The 13,164-nt window shown below is 30.0% G+C and overlaps 1 long non-coding RNA gene across 1 annotated transcript; it reads left to right on the plus strand.

Annotated features, from left to right (window-relative positions):
* Positions 1–12,327: 12,327 nt before the first annotated feature.
* LOC127707986 (uncharacterized) lies at positions 12,328–13,164 on the plus strand. Its single transcript, XR_007985115.1, has 3 exons — positions 12,328–12,393; positions 12,761–12,824; positions 13,084–13,164. It is a non-coding gene; the product is annotated as an uncharacterized LOC127707986 (long non-coding RNA).

Genomic DNA, 13,164 nt, shown 5'->3' on the forward strand with positions numbered 1-13,164 from the left:
AATCATAATGTTTTTGTGTATGCTTTTGAAAATATTACAGCAAATTGATCACAGAAAAACCAGTGCAGCTGAAAAAGGCATAGAATCATGCTCTCCGGTTACATATATATGGAAAATAAATTGAATTTTGTATTTCAGAGAATTTAAAAGACTATCCACAACATTCTCATTTTGATGAACTGTTAAACCACAGAAACTTAAAGAAGACCTACAGAAAACCTAGGCTGTATAGTATATACAACAATATAAAAGAATCGGCCAGTTGCGTTCATCTATAAGGTTTGTATTGGTTAAATATTACATTTCCCTTCATCAATTTTCAACATTAAAATGATTTTTTTTTAAGTACAATATTAATTACCTTGCTTATTAAAAAGGCTTTGAAAGGCATAAACATGTTGAAAATATGCTGCACAGCCCTGTGTTTTGAACTTTGTAAAGAATAATAGTGCATATGAACTTAAGATTCCAGGATATGATTTTTGTCTCGCTTGACAGTAAAAAAGCGAGACATAGGTATGCTGTTTTCGGCAGCGGCGACGTCAACAATGTATTAGTTTGTGATAAGGTCTAGTTTATGGGGAACCACTAGTGGTAGGTTAATGATAATAGGTCTGCAGTTGTATAAGCAATGGCATATCTCATTTCCATGGAGATTATTTGGCCCTGCCCCCTCAGTCATGGTCTATTGACTTTGAAACTTTTGCTTATTTTTCATGTATTAGTTTGTGATTAGGTCTGTTTATGGGGAACCACTAGTGGTAGGTCAATGATATTTGGTATGCAGTTGTATTAGCATTGGCACATCTCATTACCATGGAGATTATTTGACCCCACCCCCTCAGTTATGGTTTATTGACTTTGAAATTATGCTTAGTTTACATGTATTAGTTTTTGTTAAGTTTGTTTAAAGGAAACTACTTATGATAAGTCAATGGTATTTGGTATGCAGTTGTATTAGCTTTGGTACATCTCATTTCCATGGAAATTGCTTTGCCATGTACCTTCAGTCAGGGGTCAATAACTTTGAATAATTGCAAAACTTACATGTTAAAGTGTTGCTATTTTAAATTCAACATTTGCATTATTGAAATTACAAAAAAGCGAGACATTTCTCTGTGATAACAGTTTATTTACGAAACTTTATAGTAATTTTTTTTTTTTATCCTTAAAAGGAGTTCCTTTTGGAAATTGCATTGTCTATATTTACAGAGGTTCAACCTATAAGCTCACAAATCTGAACAGAAAGAAAAAACAAATGACTGGGTTTGACTGTATATATAATACTGGTATTAATAAGATGATGTGGTATGATTGCTATTGAGACAATTTCTGTTTATAAACAGCCATAGGTCATGGAACAATAACCATAATCAAAGTTAATGATACTTGCATACAAAAAAAATTTTGATCGGTTAATTTACAGGACAATATTAATATCTTTTTGAGATAAATATACATGTACTGTAAATTCAGAAATTGTTGCATGCATTTATTATTGCGAATTTGTCATTTTACACTAAAATGCAATTTTATTTTTTGTGATATTGAGAAAATCCTGTATAATAAAAACATTGCAATAATTTCTAAATTTACAGTATTAGAATTTAAGTGAAAGATACAATGATTAAAGGAGATGCATCAAAGAAAACATATGACCATGATGACTGTCTTAGATTGAAATTTTTTAAAGAACCAGAAATAATATAAGTTTCCACCCTTTCAAATATTATATACAAAACCGATATTTTTCAGGAACCCAAAAATTGAGCAATGACCTTGAAGAGTAAGCAATGTGTACAGTAAGATATCCATCTTTGTAGTTACCAAAGAGTGTGGTAAGAACCTCGTCTATAATTATACATGGTAAGTATTTTTTGTTGGTTAAAAATTATGCATCAGGACACTATAATTGTTTTCTTAGATCCTCATTAGGAAAAAAGGGGATGCAGGTATACATCAATGAAGCAGCAACCCAACGAAAGTATTTTTTTTATATCTCAAAGCTTAAGCCCACCCTTAGAAATGAATTGAAGAATGCTCAAACTTTTAGACCTGTTGATATGAAAACTTGTGCAATGCCTAAATCAAACTACATAATTTCAAGCAGAATTATTTTTTTGAACGGCTTCAAAGTTTAGATTTGCTAATTTATGTTCTTTTAAACAAAACTACCAGATGCAACTAAACATTTTTGAAAATCTATGAGATGACACCAAGAGAAAAAATTCATCCTGTTATTTTTTTTAAATACTTTATCATTGGCCTTTAACATTGTTAATTTATCAATTGCTCTGGTACTTTAATTTATTCAAATTTTTACAAGTGAATGGAAGTTGTTTTGATGAAAATCACCTTTTATCAATGGGAGGTAACTTTGATAGCTTTTAGTTTTTCTTATGTGTTTTTAAATGAAGCAAAATTTCATTTTTAAAAGAAACTGAATTTCTTCTCTCAATTTTTCCTATTTGTAATGTCTTTTATATTCATAATTGATAACTGAAGATAAAGAATTACAGAAATTGGTTATATAACATAACCCTTTGCCATGCTTACATCAACACATTTTTTTTTTCATTTTCCACAAAAAATAAGGCAGTGATGTAGGATGTCATTCTAACAAAACATCACAGCATGGAGACCCACATCATCACACTAACATGTCAAAAGTGTATCCTACTCCATACTGCAAATATTATTTAATAATGTTAATATACAAGTTTGTGAAAAAGAATTTTTATTTAAAAGATTTTACTCATTTCTACTCTGTAGAGACTATTTCACCAGCACTTTGACTGATGCAGACTTCTGACAAATAAGTACCGGTACTCAATAGAGTTGAATGCACTATTGGTGACCGGGTTTGAGGACGTGGAAAGCACTCTATCATTGTTGGTAGTTTTAAGTGCTTTGATCTCTTAGATGAGGTCTCACATAGAAACATATGTTCCTTAGTTTCATTTAAATGTTCAGTGCATTATAACTGCCAGACATCTGATTGACTTTGATTGTAGACTTATTTTTAGTGTCTGCAGAGTTTAAATGAGTTTGATTAAAACCCAGCTTATCTATTCCAAATGTTGAGAAGATTTGATTTCAATATTCCATTAATTTATATTTTTTACTTTTGATAGCAAGGCTGAGGGTTTATGCACTAGAGTAAACTTTTTTGGACAAAGAGGTTGTCACTGTTCCTCAACAAAAAATTAACGGACAAATTTGTAAAGCTAAGCTAGATACACACTTAGGAAAGACTATCTTTTTCTTTGAGGTTGAAATGGTTATAAAAAAACGTTTAATTATATTGTGTATTTTAGCCAGCTTCCACTCTTTTTTTAAAGTTTGAAAAAAAAAACATTTAAAATATTTATCCCTTAAAGGGTAACAGGATTTTTTTTAAACATTAATTAAAATGAAATAATGAAGTAATAATTTGATTTAAGCAGCCACTTGGGTAAATTTTGTAAAATTGAGCTTAAAAACATAGCTGATATATTATTGTTTTCGAAGACCAAAATTGAACCTCATTTTGGTCTGTATTGCATGCAACATTTAATTTGACCAATAGTAGTGGATGGTTGCACATATGTACAGCATGGTCAGATCTTTAAAGTAAAGAAATGTCCAAATTTAATAAAAAGGAAGCAACCACAAAAAACAGCATCCCTGACTAATTTGGTCCCCATAAAATATTCTTTCACAGGTAAAACTAAAATTTTTATGCTTCCATTTTTGACTAGCTTGAGAGAAATTTTCTTCAAAAGTAAAAATCTTGTATTGTTTTTTGACAGCAGTCTTATTCCCTGCAAATTTTATGGTAAAGTGAGGTAAAAAAAACTTTGAAAAAAAATAATTCAAGTTTCTATAAAGGTTTAAAGTTACTTAAAAGAACTAAAAAAAAGGTTGTTTTATATATATAATAATCTTTTTTTTTATATGTTTATGTGTAATGCATATTGTATACTTATTGACTGTGTATGAATGTAGTAGTAAGTTTATTGTCCCTCATGGTGCAACTATTGTCCTGAGGCGTAGCCGAGGGCAATAGTTGTATCCGAGGGGACAATAAACTTACTTTTCCACAAATATCCAGTCCGTAAGTGTTTTATTATATCAAAACAAGACAACAGACAATAAATGGCTGTGATAAATCAACTATCGTAATATATAAAGCAGAAACCAAACCATAACGTTTACTTCATAAATATTCTGAAACGCTAAGGCTACATCTTGCACTGACGTCAACCCTAGATACAATAGATAAAAATTACTCTCCCCTGTATTTTCAAAATCCTCCATTATAGCTGCATTGGAAAGCCTGTGAAATATAATGAAGCTTGCAGTCAAGTAGTTTCAACGAGGTCCAATAGTTGGAAACTATTGACCGGTCCAATAGTTCAAAGCTTGTAAGTCAAAATATTGTGTACTTATTTTATATAGAAAATGATAATTGAGGTATAATAAATATTTATATTTCATTTCAGGGGGCAAAGTTACTTCAAAGAATTGAAATAAGGTTGGTTGATCCATTTTATTTTATGTTTTTATGTGTAATGTTTTATATGTATTTTTATTTCATTTTAAGGTTTACCACAGACATTTAATTTATGAATTTTATTTTTGTTACAGATGCAGCTGGGAGGATGTTTCAGTCATAGACCTTGGATAGACTCCGTTGTAGCAGACTAGGGAGAGTAGCATATAGTTCTCGTAACGCTATACAATAGTAACAAGATCATTCTACTCTGAGATTGTTAAAGGGCCTGTTTGATAGAAGTGACGCCAACGTTCTCCAACACTACTAATTTATGAATTTTATTTTTTGTTACAGATGCAGCTGGGAGGATGTTTCAGTCATAGACCTTGGATAGACTCCGTTGTAGCAGACTAGGGAGAGTAGCATATAGTTCTCGTAACGCTATACAATAGTAACAAGATCATTCTACTCTGAGATTGTTAAAGGGCCTGTTTGATAGAAGTGACGCCAACGTTCTCCAACACTACTAATTTATGAATTTTATTTTTGTTACAGATGCAGCTGGGAGGATGTATCAGTCATAGACCTTGGATAGACTCCGTTGTAGCAGACTAGGGAGAGTAGCATATAGTTCTCGTAACGCTATACAATAGTAACAAGATCATTCTACTCTGAGATTGTTAAAGGGCCTGTTTGATAGAAGTGACGCCAACATTCCCCAACACAACTAATTTGTAAATTTAATGTTTGTTACAGATGGGGGCCAGAGGCAGATTCAGTCATAAACCTTGAATATGGCTTATTAGAGATCTGTTTCGATGGAATTGACAACAATTTTCTCAAACACATCACTAATCTTTATTATCTGTTTCCATTACAGAGTTTATACAAAGAATATAGGTATACCGTGTTTTTAATTTTTTTTTGGTCCTATGTAAGAGTGTCATAAAGAAATAGTATGTGGTATTAATGTCAATGGGATAAAACACACAGACGAAAAATAAGTTAAATACCTTTATAAGTATGGATGAAGAAAGACAGACTACCCCATAACCAAAAGAAATGACAGACAAAAATATACAAAACAATACACAAACTAAAAAATGTACAACACCAACCCAATCAAAGACCAAGGATGAACTCAGGTGATCCAGGAAGTTGGAAACAAAAGAAATGACAGACAAAAGTCTACAAAACACTAAACTGAAAACTAAAAATGTACAACATCAAGCCAACCAGAGACCCGTGGATGAACTCAGGTGACCCAGGACAGAAGTACTACTAGGATGGGTTTTTTACTATCAGGACAGGACAGAAGTGGGTAAGTAATTGATATGTTAACAAATTTACAAATTGACAAAGTCAAGGGTGTTTTTTTCATTCATTCTTTCTTCAATTCTAAATTTTAAATGTGACAAGATAAAGATGGCACATAATTTTCAAATATAGATTTTTAGAATTATTCTTTGTTATTTTGAAGTATCTTCATGTTTGATAAAATTTTAACTTCAATTTAACTTAAAAAAAATATGCTCCAAAATTTATTAAATTGATACACCTTTTTTTCACAGAAAATATTGGTTATCTATTTTAACATTCATGTGAGTCAAGTTAAGATAATGATGACTCAGTCTTACTCCATGAAAACACTGGTATCTTGCATTATGAGGGGCTTTAGCAAGGGGTGCTACCAAAATTTGTGTAAAAGAATAAAGCTTTCACTGAGTCCGAAAAATTACTCATTAATTCCAGAGTTCTGATAAGGGTGAATCAAATTCCCACGAAAAATAAAGTCCTTATACTGAATTCCCTTTGGCTTCAAAAATAAATAACCTTGAAGTCTGTAAAAAATCTTTATGCCCCTCCATGATGATATAAGATTAAAAAATTTCACTGAGTGAAGGGGAGGTAACTCATATGAAATGAATTTGAAAGAATTTAAACTACATGATCCAATTGAGCTATACATTTGTAAAGTAAGACCCAGGGACCATGCTCAGAGAAGTCTTTTGTGTATATTATTTTACATTAGGGAAGTTGAGTCAGTACAATGTGTGGATACAGCCATTTTGAAAAGAGGGTTCCAAACCTAGGAACACCATGAAACGTTCACATATTAAAAAAAAAGAGGAATCAGAATAAAAGGAGGGATTCCAACCCCCAGACTCAAAATTTAGATATTTATGTGAAGTATTTATCAATTGAAAAAATATGACTGGGTTCAGATTATTTAAATTTCATATTTTTACTCTTAAAATGTACCGGTATTTAGAACAAAATTTGAATGCAGTAATTTTTTAAATATCTCAACTTTTGATGATTTGAAAATGCACACATTTACTTCTACTACTACTTGTACTCCTATGTGGTTAATCTGTAGGCGAAATGATGTACTGTGTGTGTCATCCAATACAACCTAAGTTAAAAATACTTAATTCTGAATTAGTTATTTTTATATGAAAAAGTCTTCTTTTATATTTGTTTTTTAAATATTCACCATTAAAATTTCTATTATTTCTGAAGGATTATGATGAGCAATTTTTAATTGTGAAAGTTTTCATGTTATTTATTACAACAGTAGCCAAATGATCATTTGATCCATGATAGCCAAGTACCCGTACTCAAAACATGTCTATCTTTTCTTCTTGAATGGAGTTAAAGATTTGTTTATAATTTTCAATAGTTTAAATTATGCATCTATTAATGTGCAACAACATAAGAAGCAAAATATAGAAGTTGGAGATTAACACAGGGTATAACGCCTTCTTTATATTTGGGGTGTTAATTTAATATTAAAAGTTATCAATACAGAGATGATGATAGTTGCAATAACTTCAGATGAGGTTTATCCTGGTTATGATAAATTTCTCTGTATTTTCACCACTACAGACTGTCATTTGATCCAACGATTGAAAGTTTTTTTTTTCATTGTCTTAAAGGTCTATCAGTGCTTTTTTTGTGGTGAAAAAAAAGTAAAATCACAAAAATACTGAACGCTGAGGAAAAGTCAAAACGGAAAGTCCCTAATCAAATGGCAAAATCAAAAGATAATGAGTAAATGCATTTTTTTTTGGTTCGTTAAAAAAAAAGATATCATTTAAATTAAAATTTCAGATTTATAATGAAATAATTTTCCTAAGACATTTAAATTAAAATTTAAGATTTATAGTGAAATAATAATTTTCCTAAAATTTTTACATTTTCAAAGCATTGTAGTTGTCAGATTATAGAATAACATAGTACTTGAAATTGATTTAAACTCGTAGTCTAGTGCATGCAAAGTTCCGAAGCAAAACATTCTTTATCTTCAGAGTTTTGGTGTAGACTTAACAAATATCAAATGATCATTTCAGAAATACATTATGCTTGGAGCGCTGCGTGTCTTTACTAACACATAACAAAGTTGCTTATTGGTGTTTGAGTAGTAGGGTTGGTTATATCTTCTGTTTGTTTCAGTTGTTCTTTGGATGGTTCTTTGGTTTTGAGATATTTAGAGTGTGGTGTTTACCATTCGAAGAAATCTATATATGTAATTCTGAAATGAAAAATATTTGATATTTTTAGTCATAAAAAAAATAATCAAATGTTTGATCATAAAGCTGCTTTGAACTTTGAATCTGTACGATTTTCATACTTTCTTTAATTTCTTATTTTCAAAATTGAAAATGAATATCTTCAATCAAAATCAAAATCTAAATTGTATTTGACATATTATGATGTATTGGAAATGGAAAACGAGATAACATATTCTCGTAAATTAAGTTGAATTCAGGGGAAGTGGAAAATGATCCCAAAAGTTTTTTAGATATACTTTATCTTCTTCAAAATTGTTTCTGGGTATCTACATCTTTAAAGCACTGATCGCTATTAAGATAATAAAGAAGTAAAAATACATTTTTATAACAGTCAAGCCATAACGAAAATTCTGCCATACAAAAAAGAATTTGGATGTTTAATCTACATTTATTATAGAGTTATAAACATAATCGCAAAGGTTATTAATTCTTACATGACTGAAAGCTTGTACAAGTCTTAATATTTGGTGAACAATAATAAATTTCTATGATATATATATTATTATCACTATTTTACTGAATTTTCCTTTGATCTTACTAATAATTTCCTTTCTCATCATAGTAGAAAGATATGGAAAGTATCTCTAGAAACTAAGGCTGCATGTGCCATTGTCAATGTAAATTTCAACGTCGTCATAAGCAAAATAGTGATAAACAGATTATCATTGGTCATCTCAACTTGATTGCTTTTCTCATTTTCGCGGTACCGGCTCAAGAGAGAAAATCAATCTCGTTGAGATGACCAACGAAATTTATAATGATTTCCAATACCCTAAAAACTTCATTTTGAGTTATCTGAAACTATCATCATCTCCAAGTGAAGAGTTATCTAACTTATCAATCCCGATAACTTACAGTAGTTATCTCCCTTTGCTTCAAGCTTCTCAACCTTGGGTTAATTTTCAACTCTCACCTTCAACACTAGGTTTTCATCCACAGATTCTAGACATTTAATGATAACTTCATTATTATGAGACCATAATTGACAACTGGTATTAATGTTTTAATTTCACTTGTTAGTCCCATTTAACAATTGCTCATCGTAATTTGTAAAATTAAAATTGTCTTGAGTTTAAGCATTTCATTGTAAAAATTTCCTGTTTAATAGAAAATTAATCTTTTTAACTTCCCAAGCCATTCTGTGATCAATATATTAAAGGATAATTTTGTCCAGCTTCTTGAAACAATTTTTCTTTTTTGCAATCAAAAGTATTGACAGTGAGCAGGATCATTTCAAGATCACAAAAAAGGAGCTGAAAACTGGTCTATTTTATTCTATTTATCATGTGTACATGAAAAGGAGTAGATTGTACAACACAAAAATTTCAAATTTCAAATCATATGTTTGTTGAAATATAGCTCATTTTATACAATTTAGATCTTTTATTGAAAAAGGTATTCTTCATTGGATCCTTTTTGAAAATCATGGCCAGACAAAGAGTAATCTAAGAGCTTGACTCTTTAACAGGGATCCAACTTGAGCCTCATTAGTTCAAAGGAGTTTTCCATTAGTCCATAATAATTTAGAAATAATTGTTGCAAGCTATACTTTATTGTAATTTTAACATTGGTAGGCATAATACTGTAAATTCAGAAATTATTGCGTGCATTTATTATTGCGATTTTGTCATTTTAGACTAAATGGGATTTTAATTTTTGCGATATTGAGAAAAATCCTGTTAAGTTCAAATAAAAAATTTCAAAATGGGAGTTTAAATTATTACGATTATAACCCTGTTGCATTTTTCGCAATAATAAAAACATCGCAATAATTTCTGAATTTACATAGATATAAGAAGATGTGGTATGAGTGCCAATGAGACAACTCTCCATCCAAGTAAAAAAATCAGTATATACGTGATTATTTTTGCCTGAGCGATAGCATACAATCAGTTCTGTTAACCAAGCAGTTTTAGATTTATATTAGACCCTGTTTCAGACTTTGGGGATTTAATCACTAAAAAAGTTAAAGATAACCAGACTATTTTAGATTTAACTGGTAATCTGTTTTCTTTTCCCGGTAGCAAAAAAGAGCTGATTCCTGTAAGTCTGTATATTGGCTGCTTCTGGTTCTTATCCATTTAAGGAACCAATGATTCAGGAGAGTGCAGTAACCTTGCCTCAGTCCATTATTGTCAAGATATCAGTGATTTTCCTTTTTTTCTGACAAAAGTCATTGGAAGTAATCTTACATAAAACAAATTTTGATATAACCAATCAAAAATGCTATCATAAATAATCTGGGAACAAAAAATTTTACTTTTTCAATTGTAAATTTTGCTACTATTTTTCTTTCAAGTATAAAACTAAAGTAAAAAGAAAAAAATCTATTTTATTGAAGTATTACGTGCCATTTGAGTTTTGAAATTAATTTAAATTATAAAGTATTGAAATTAATTTTTATTATAAAGAATCAGTATTTATATCATTTCTTTGAGTTCTTAATTTTTTCTTTCTAAATTCTTTTATTAAATCTAAAGATTTCATACTTGATACATGTAATATCATTTTGCATCATATTTGTATTTTTTCATTTCAGCTTCTTTTTCTTTTACCACTGAAACTTCACAGAATAATTGCGTACATTTTGAAGTTGTGTACCTGCTTATATGAAATTGTTTGAGGAATTTCCCCCCATTTTTCCCTTAATTCTGATCTTGATGATTGTTTTCCAAAATTTTCAAAGATGGTACTTATTTTGTGTAATCAACTCCTGCAGTTTTCAATCTCAATCTTTTTAACTTCACACAATGATTGTACAAATATTTAAGTTGTCCACTTAGTACTATGGAATTGTTTGATAATTTTTTTCCTGACTTGGGAACTAAGTAATTTTTCATCAAAGGTAAATAAATAGTTTTTAACCCATATCTTTTGGAATTCACAGAGAGTTTGCAAATCTATAGAGGCTTTTACAAATTTTGGGACTATACATGACTACTATGTACATGAGTAGTAAACCTTGAAGAGATTTTTTTGATTAAACTATGCTTCAAAATATTTTAAAAATGTTGATTTATATGTGTTTATTATTATACTATTACTACACTGTACTTTTTTTCTTACATTTGTATAAGTATTTTCATATCAGATGTCTGGTAACTTATATAAAAGCTATTATCTAGAGCTCTGTAAATAAAAAAAAATGTAAATATAGTTCTAAAATATACTTTTAATGAGTGGAAGAAATTGTGGGGTACAGAATACATTTCGTAAATTATCAAAATACAAGTTACCTGTTTAAAAGCAGCTCTGGTATTTTTACAGTACTTTTTAAATGAATTTAATAAATTATTTGTATTTAAAATGGAGAATTTCTTCAGTTTCCATGATTGGAAAAATAATGTGAGATGCCTTAGAACATTCTGGTGACTATTGTACATTTTATAATGTACAATGGAAAGAAGGACATTTCATTACTTCAGATAAAATGGATTCAGTGGACTGATTAGAATAAAAAACTATGATGGAAAACCTTTGAAAGCAGCCAGGATAGCAGCTCCAAGGAAGATGGTCAAATAAATCATTCAACCAAGTCTGAGGCTTTACCAAGAAATTAAGAAGGCAAGTTTATTTAAGCCAAATATTTGTATACATTTTCTAGAAATATTCGCCAAGAAGTGCATATTAAGACAACACGCCAGCACCCTTCTGATCTTCTGCACTCGACTCCAATCTTAATTGACTAGGATTGTCAGTTTTCCTATCGAAGGTTGGAGGTTTTCTCCGGGGACTCCGGCTTCCTCCACCAATAAAAACTGGCCGCCACGAAATAGCCCAAAAGTGGCGTTAAAACACCAAAAATCAATCAATCAATCTTGAACAAGATTTTCGATCAAAATATTTAAAACTTCAAGGGGAGACAAGTACAATTAACAGCAAGATTTGTTCATTCAATGGGATATAACTGTTAAATTTGCACATCACTTTTGTGCAGTTAAATTCCAAACAAAAACCTTTGACTTGTTTTATTTTTATTATGTCAAGTTTTCTGTTTAGTCAGGTTAATAGTTACTCCTTGCTATAGATCAATGACATTTTGTTTTTATTTGCATTACTACCAAAATATCGAATTAATTAGCAATGTTGCTAATCATCAGATGTTTTTCATTTTCCGCTGCTAGGCGAGACATCTCTGTCAACAGTTTATCTTACAAACTTGTGTTGATACTATTGTGTACATTTTGTAAGAAATCAGAACATTATATAGTGACTTTATATTTATAGAGAAATGGATTTGTAAAATATATAATGTCTTTTTTAATTCTTATTAGGTTCTTCTGTGATATGTTTTCATGGTGTGGGAATAAGACTTGGTGGTCTAATACAGCTAATACGAAGGTATGTACCAGTATGTTAAATTAGTCCTGTTTTGAAAAAAGAAAAAGTATTTATAATGTATTTGGAAATAGCATGTGCTCTAAGCATGAAGGTTTGTAGGAGTTTGGTAAGAAGTCTTTGCTTTCTTTAATTGCCTTTAAAGGAGTAAATTTAATTATCTGATTTGATTATGTAAAAGTTTGTTGGGATGCTGGTTTGCTGTTCTCAACTTCTATTACATATTTATAGACTTTTATTTAATTTGCCACTGGACATTTAGCAACCAACAATCAAATGAATCAATCATTCAAAATATGGAATATACATACAGTATATCAAAAATGATCCTTTTGAACAATCTTGAATGACTAATCATTTTATTTTTCAGGTTAGCATCACAGCTTGTCTGTAAAGATTGAAGCTGGGAGTGGGCATTGGAGCTGACTTTTATGGTAAGAACCAATACAAAAAAAACAATATGTAAAAAAAGAAATATGTTAGACATCTACCATTGACTTGTTTTTCATCCTTTTCTGCTAATAAAGACTGGTAGTTCAAAAAATATATCAGCAAATCACTTTTAAAACAAAGTAAGAGAAAGGTTTTATGAATCATGATTATAATGACCAGTTACTTATTATTTTGCATTTGATATTGTTTCAATTTTCAGATTTTGACAATTACGTTTAATTCTGTATGTTTCTTTTTCAGGTAACTGTGGCTGCATAAAAGGGCTATGTGATTTTATTGTAACAGTAAAGAATGTAATTCAGACTAATTTTGTGTATGTTT

Source organism: Mytilus californianus, unplaced genomic scaffold, assembly GCF_021869535.1.
Source record: "Mytilus californianus isolate M0D057914Y unplaced genomic scaffold, xbMytCali1.0.p SCAF_7, whole genome shotgun sequence".
NCBI classification, from domain to species: Eukaryota; Metazoa; Mollusca; class Bivalvia; order Mytilida; family Mytilidae; genus Mytilus; species Mytilus californianus.